This window comes from Elaeis guineensis, chromosome 12, assembly GCF_000442705.2.
Source record: "Elaeis guineensis isolate ETL-2024a chromosome 12, EG11, whole genome shotgun sequence".
NCBI lineage: Eukaryota > Viridiplantae > Streptophyta > Magnoliopsida > Arecales > Arecaceae > Elaeis > Elaeis guineensis.
In genome coordinates, this window is record NC_026004.2 from 5,164,655 (window position 1) to 5,172,114 (window position 7,460).

Below are 7,460 nucleotides of genomic sequence, written 5' to 3' on the forward strand. Positions count from 1 at the left end.
ATATTATAAAATATATTAATATATTTATTAGTAAATCTTAATTATTGATAGAAAATTGATAAATATTTATTAATAATTAATATTTATTTATTTATATTTATAATAAAAAAATATATTTTTTAATATATGTATGAGTAATTTAAAATATTTAATAACTCATATTAATATATTTTAATATTTGAAATAGATAGTATTGCATCATAAATAGCCAATAAAAGAATTGAGAAAAAATATTATTTTTTGAACTGTTTATTCAAAAATATTGTTGAAAATTTAGTAATACCCTCTATAAGGCTATTGTCAATCAAATATAGTAATTTTTTTTTATGCTATATTTTAAAATAATTTTTGCAGCAACTAAATATGATAAAATTTATCTTTCTTTATAATTATTTTTAAAAATATATTCTTAGAAATTATTAAATTATTTTATAATGTAATATTATCCAACCAAATGAAATTTTACTCTATTGATGGCGATACAGGGTAACCATGAGATAATCATCCGGACTCTACCTTGCTGACCCTTTTCTTTCATTTGATGGATACGGACGTCTTGTTATTTGTCGTTGATGAGGGAAAAATCTAACATCACATCACGTTGTTTCCTCATTCTTTCTAGTGGTCCACAATTCCATTCATAAATCTTGCTTCTTAAAACTATATTTAATTTTTATTACCACTAACTTCTAGAAAATTAATAGCCATGGACCCGGAAAACATGTGACTTAGAGCTGAGGACCACTGTTAGTCTCTGCCATGGGGAACAATGTATAAGCTCCTTTTAGTCGGAGAACCATCTACTCATGAATATAGATACTCTTAATTGATTCAAATTTATATCTTTTGATTTTTAAATCTCTTTGTAGACTTGAGAAACGAGAGAAGCCAAGCAATCAAAGTTGATCACACTCATTCACCATGTTGTTTTTTACCATTGCAACAATATGCAACCTTCTTTAATCGGAGAATATACATAATCTTAATTGCTTCAAATTTATATCCTGACTTGAGAAATGAGAGAAGTCAAGCAATCAAAAGTTGATCACACTCATTCCCCATGTTCTCTCTACCATTGTAGCAATATGCACACTTCTTTAGTTGGAGAGCCACCTATCCACAATAATCTAAATTGTTTCAAATTTATATCTTTTGATTTCTCTCTCTTTTTAGACTTGAGGAGTGGGAGAAGTCAAGCAATCAAAAGTTGATTATACTTATTCACCATGTTCTCTCTACCATTGCAACAATATGTACACTCCTTTAGTTGGAGAGCTACCTACCTACAATAATCTTAATTGCGTCAAACTTATATCTTTTGATCTCTCTCTCCTTTTAGACTTGAGGAATGAGAGAAGTCAAGCAATCAAAAGTGGATCACACTCATGCACATACATTGCATGCATCTGATAATAGATCAATGGAGACACACCATGTTCATATATTCTACAGTCAAACTTCCACATTTGTTGCGGTTACTCCCTTGTGCAAGGGGGAGGGGCGGCGGGACTTGGATGGACCGAGCGAAGCGACCGCTGTGCCGGTTTATGTGACAAATTGGCCCATTTCACGGGTGACGGGCCCCGTCGCTGGGTCTTTTTCCGGACGAACGTTCCGTCCTCTCAGTCCGTGGGCCCTTGCAAGGACTCGGCCTATCGCATCACACCGACCGCTGCTTCCGCCGCTTGGGTAAGCCTCCATCGGATGAATTTAAAAGCATGGGGCCCACGGGACCATTGCACGTTATGTGAGAATTCGGGATCTACACGAAACCTATCCGGGCACCGCATGTATGACGTAAGGCAATCCTCCAACGGATGAATTTGAGGCATGGGGCCCATGGGATCATTCCACGTTACGTGAGAGTTCGGGAACTACACGAAACCTATCTGTGCACCGCATGTATGGCGTAAGGCAATGCTTCAACCCCATCAATTTATTTAAAAAAAAAAATCTATAGATCTTTAGATGGGTATGAAATTATTTTTAAATTTCTGAACTTATCAAATTAAATAATTTTTTTTTAAAATATTAAAAAATTATTTTTAGATCCCTGCCGTTCACACAAATTGGTTACATAAATTCATATTCAGGTTATACATGTTTATGTTCAAGTTACACAAATTTATGTTCAGACTACGTAGGTTACTTAATTTTCGTATCTGATTATGCACGTTCACGTTATACTTTGTTATATAGAGATAACTCCTTTACATTTTAAGGACTTTTTATTCAATTTGAAAAATTCAGGGACTTAAAAATAATTTCGAATCAATCTAAAGATTTATAGATAATTTTTTTTATTTAACTTGATTCAATTCATTATAAAGTAGAATAATTTATATATTTAATAAATTATTTAATTTGAGTTCGAATATTTGATCGATTTAATAAATAAATTTGATTTAAGTTGATAGATTTTTTTTATTTTTATCTTTATCCTATATCTGATACAATTTGTATTTGGATCTAAGTTGACTCAACTACCATAGGATATGGGAGTAGCTGCTTACCTGAGTTTTTAAGTTAAATTTGGCTAGCCCAACCTTGGTATTCTAGGTTTGCAATAGGCTTACGTCTATTTGATTGAGCTTTTAAGATGTGCATGCATCTTAACTTAGGCTATTGGGTTTGTTATTTTTGTTAACGTGCTACAACAAGGGCACCCGTTGATATTCTTAAATTAGGAGTGAAACTGAATCAGATATCAATATTCATATCCATATTTATTATATCTTGGATAGATTCAGATATGAAAATGAATTTAGTTAGATGTTATTCGATTCACTTTCATTTGTATCTTAAATCTCGAGATGCCAAAGAATATAGGTTATGTTTGGTGCATTACCAGACAAAGGTAATCTGGATTATCTGATAATCCAGATTACCTGCAATATGAATAGATTGTCAGTAATGTTAATTATTGTGCTTGGTACACGTAGGTAATGTTGCAGTAAAATTATCGAGAATCTTGATTGATATATTTTGTATGACAATCAGATTACTGGCAATGTAACATCAAATTCTCAAAATACCCTTAAATCAAATTATTAGTTTAGCATCAAACTATTTATTTAATTTTTTTAATGATAAAAATTATTATATAAAAAAATTTATACCATTTTATATTATTATTATTATTATTATTTCTTTCTCCTTTCCCTGCACGCCACACCCCGACCCCCCTCCCCCCCACCCCCGGCGGCCTTTGTTGCCCCCATGGCCTTCTGTGCCCCCTCCTACCCTCCCGCACCGCCTCCTATCCCCTCTGCAAATCTGCACCTGCCTGTCGCGTCTCCGACACCGCACCCCGACCCCTTGGCCACATGCGACTTCACCACCCACGCCTCTTCTCCTAGCCCCCCTCTTTGGAGGACGACACTGCTGCGCTACTTTTCCTCCACCATGTCATCTTCGGCATCACCGGCTCTGCCCAGCTCTGACCACGGCGTCGAGATTTCCTTCGCCTATGGTGGCGACCGGGGGCCATGTACGGACACATCTGGCTCGACGATCGCATCCCCCACCCCCGGAATATCTCCCTCGCCTGCACCCTACCCTCAATCCGCGTCTCCGAGGACATCTCCCATCTCATCTAGCTCCGCTGAAGAGGTTGAGGAGGAGGCCGTCGGGAAGAAAAATGACGAAGGAGGCCATTGGGAAAGAGGAGGAAGCGACTGAGGAGGTTGAGGAGGAGGCCGCGTAGGGAGGGAGGAAGGGAGGAGGACAGTTTCATCCAAAATTTTTTTTACAAGATTACTAAAGTAATGGTAATCTGGATAGCCACCCCTCCTCTTGGTAATCTAGATTATCTCTCATGAGATAATTTGAATTATCTGGTAATGTGAATTACCAATCCAAAAAATATACCAAATATGGTAATCTGGTAGAATCCTTTTAAATTATCAGCAATCTGGATAGATTGTCAGCTATTAAACGCAATCATAGAGTAAGATCAAAGACCTAATCGTTTAATTTTTGAAAGATTTTTGCGAGCAAACAGTTTGATGTTCTCTAACTGATTGTGGTGGTGAAAACATTACGTGTACACAAATATTTTCTTTTTTTTTTTTGAAAGTGGTATACAAACATTTTCTTGTTTTAGTCTGCTTGTAGGTTGCGAAGGTCATGTTGGGAACCAAATCTGACAAAAGTTGATGTCATTTCTCAAAACCCTGTAGAACGAGTCCCAACCTGATAACCTAGTCATTAAACAACTTTGCGGCACTCCATTTTTCCACGGAATAGACTTGGTGATTCCATATCCTCCTTTGAGGTCACCTCTTGTAACATCTTGCTTAACTTCATTTTTTTTTTTTTTTTTTTATTGAAGAGCGTAGATCAACTGAATTCAAAATACTACTTTCCTTAGACAGTTATGATCCCATGCACTTTTAATTTAGGGAGTGAACAGAATATACCATTGCCCAAATATCCATATGCTCAAGACTTAGCTATTTAAATGTGGGTAGCCGGCCATTGATTGCATTATAAAACGGTACGTAGGTGCTGGCTTGCTGCTTTGTTGGCATCACCAAGGCAAATGCTTGTGAAGTCGAGAATAATGGCACTCTCCATTAAGAATTCTTAAAGATGGAACACTTTTATTATACAAGTTGAACGCATAATTGCCAACAACTCATCCACCTTCAGGTGCTTGAATGTCTTGGTGTGTCGTGGAATTTAGCAAGTAGCCAAACATGAACCCACAACACGTACGGAGTAGTTTGAATCTATTACTTGGATTGGGGTGTTTATTATTATTATTTTTTTTAAACTTTGGGATTGGGGTCTTCGAACCATTGATATTTACTCACGACTGTACCCTGATGTTTTATGGATGGTGAAATCCCAAGCTATGTGGGAGAGCATGCAACAATATCATGCTTGGACATTCAAGAGTCCTAAACATTAAATGTTGGTGTTGGACTCATGGTTGAGAAGAAGTTGACATCATAGGAACAGTTTGGTAAATTAAGATGTTGTAAGATCCATGTTGGCGAATGTCCCTTCTTACCCTCAAAAAATATATACAAAAAAAAAAAAAAAAAAAAAAATCCCTCATGCTGTACAGTGAATGGACTGATGCATAACAATACTATAATTTTTGGTTTACTTTTCGAGAGAGAGAGAGATGGGGACAACGAGATAGAGAGAGATGGGGACAATGAGATAGAGAGAGGAAAGAAAGAAATGGACATATATATTAAACTAATAACCTCTAAGATAATCTATTACACATTCTAAACAAGAGCCAATTGGATCTGATATTTCAATTTAGTTGATATGGTTGAAAGGCTCAAACTAAACTCCATGCACGCGAGTGATGACCATGCACACCTAATTTACTGATAATATATGAGAATAATGTTACATAGTGTTGCGGCCAATCGCCTCGTCGTCCGATCGTCGGGAAGCGTGCACCTGCAAAAGAAAGTTCGCACTGACCGGAGGCGGCTCCGGCGGGGACCCTCCGACGGTCAAGTCAGAGAGGTGACTGGGCAACAGTGAAATGCAGACAGAGAGCTCTGAGAAAGAGAGAGGGAGAGAAGAGCGAGCCTGCGTATGTGGGAGAGACGGGCGGATCGGTCCCTTGCACTGTTGCCTTCCCCGGCATATATAGTGGAGCTAGGTATGGCACCGTCATTAATGGCGCGGACAAGTGAGGAACTGTCAACTCACTGTGGGCTGTCAGAGCCGCCGTGAAAGCGTCATGTCACCGTGTGGCCGTCTAATCACCAGGGTTGACCCGGCTCTCGGCGGGACAATGCCCCTAGGTAACTGTGCCGCATGTCCGTGTCAGAGCTGACAACGTCTGGCGGCCGTACGGCGGTTGGAGGAGTCAGCCGACCCTAGGTCGGCAGCCAGCAGAGTGGCGTCGGGTTCCTCCGGTCGGTCGGCGAGCTTCATGTAAGTCGGGCCTCAGACCCCCGGGTTCAGTCGGTCGGGATGGTTACGCCCGACATACCCCCGGCTGGCGATGGGCCGTACTGGTCGGTAGTTAACCGCTGAAGGCATCCGTCAGTCGGTCGGGCGGTCGGGCCCTCCGGCAGTAAGTCGGGCGGTCGAGCCCTCCGGCGGTCGGTCGGGCGGTCGGGCCCTCCGGCAGTAAGTCGGGCCTTCCGACAGTAAGTCGGCGGGTATCCCCCAACAGTTGCCCCCCTCCACTCCTAAGTCGGGTGGCGAGCTGGCCGATGCTTCCATTTGGGTAGCGATCCCGGACAACTGGGAGTGGATTTGTCGTACGCGAATATCCGACCGTACCGTCGGTTGATACGGTGTCAGGCGCCTCATAAATGCCAAGAGGCTTGCTGGCGTCCGTTGCCTAGTCGGTGTCAGACGTCTAGTCCTGCCAGCGTCAGTTGTCGAGTCGGCGCCGGACGTTCCGTCATGTCGGATGTTCCGCTGGTGTCAGCGATAAAACCGGCGCCAGGTGTCATGTCCCATCGGAAAGTGGAACCGTCATTCCCGCCGCCCCCTCGGGAACACCAAGCGTCGCGTCCCGTCGGGAACACCAAGCGCCGCGCCCCTTCGCGCCACGTGGCGTGCGGCCATTGGCTCGCGTTCGGTGGAGCGGATGGAGGCGACGTGGCACGATCTGAAGGGTGGTGCGTCGAACCGTCGGACCGCCGAACGGCCCTGATGATGCCACGCGGCGAAATCTGGGGAGCCTTCGTCGGTCGTGCCTGTATCTCGACCGTTGGGGGGCACTATATATACAAAGTCACCCCCCAACGATTTTTACCTTTCTCATTTTTACAGTCGAGACTCTGCCGCTTGAGCCTCCGCTCCAGGTACTTCTCCGCCCTGCCCCCCATTGGCGATTTCTCCCTTCCAAGGGCTAGAGTAGCTTTCCTCCTCCTTCTTTCTTTTCTCCTCGCCATTTCCTTGAACTCATGGCCAGGACGTCCCCACGAGGTAGTCGGTCGGGTGAACCGACCGAAGACACTCGGTCGTCCCCGGAGGTGGAGGCTTCTTCACTTTCGGGGCCGAACGTCGATCGGCTCCGGGAGCAGTACTGCATCCCGGAGCAGTTTCGGCTGTTCGCCCCTGGCGCCGATGGTCGGGTCAATAGCCCGCCCGAGGGTCAGGTGGCATTCTATCTGGAGGATCTCCGGGCCGGCCTTAGATTCCCGGTTCCGGAGTTCGTCCGGAACGTTCTGGACTATTACGGGCTGTGCCCGGCACAACTTGCGCCGAACTCGGTTCGGCTAATAGTCAGCTTCGCCCTCTTGTGTCGGCTTCTGCCGACCGAACCTCGGATCTCTCTCTTCCGAGTTTTCTTTGTCCTCCGTCCCCACCCTAAAGCCCGAGGGTGGTGGTACTTCATTCCTCGGAAAGGGCTCTCTTTTATCACTGGTCTTCCGACGTCCATTCAGGATGGAAGAACCAATTTTTCTTTGTGTCATCCTTGGCTCCATGGGGGTTTCCCGTCCGTTGGGGGAATCTCCGAACCGATC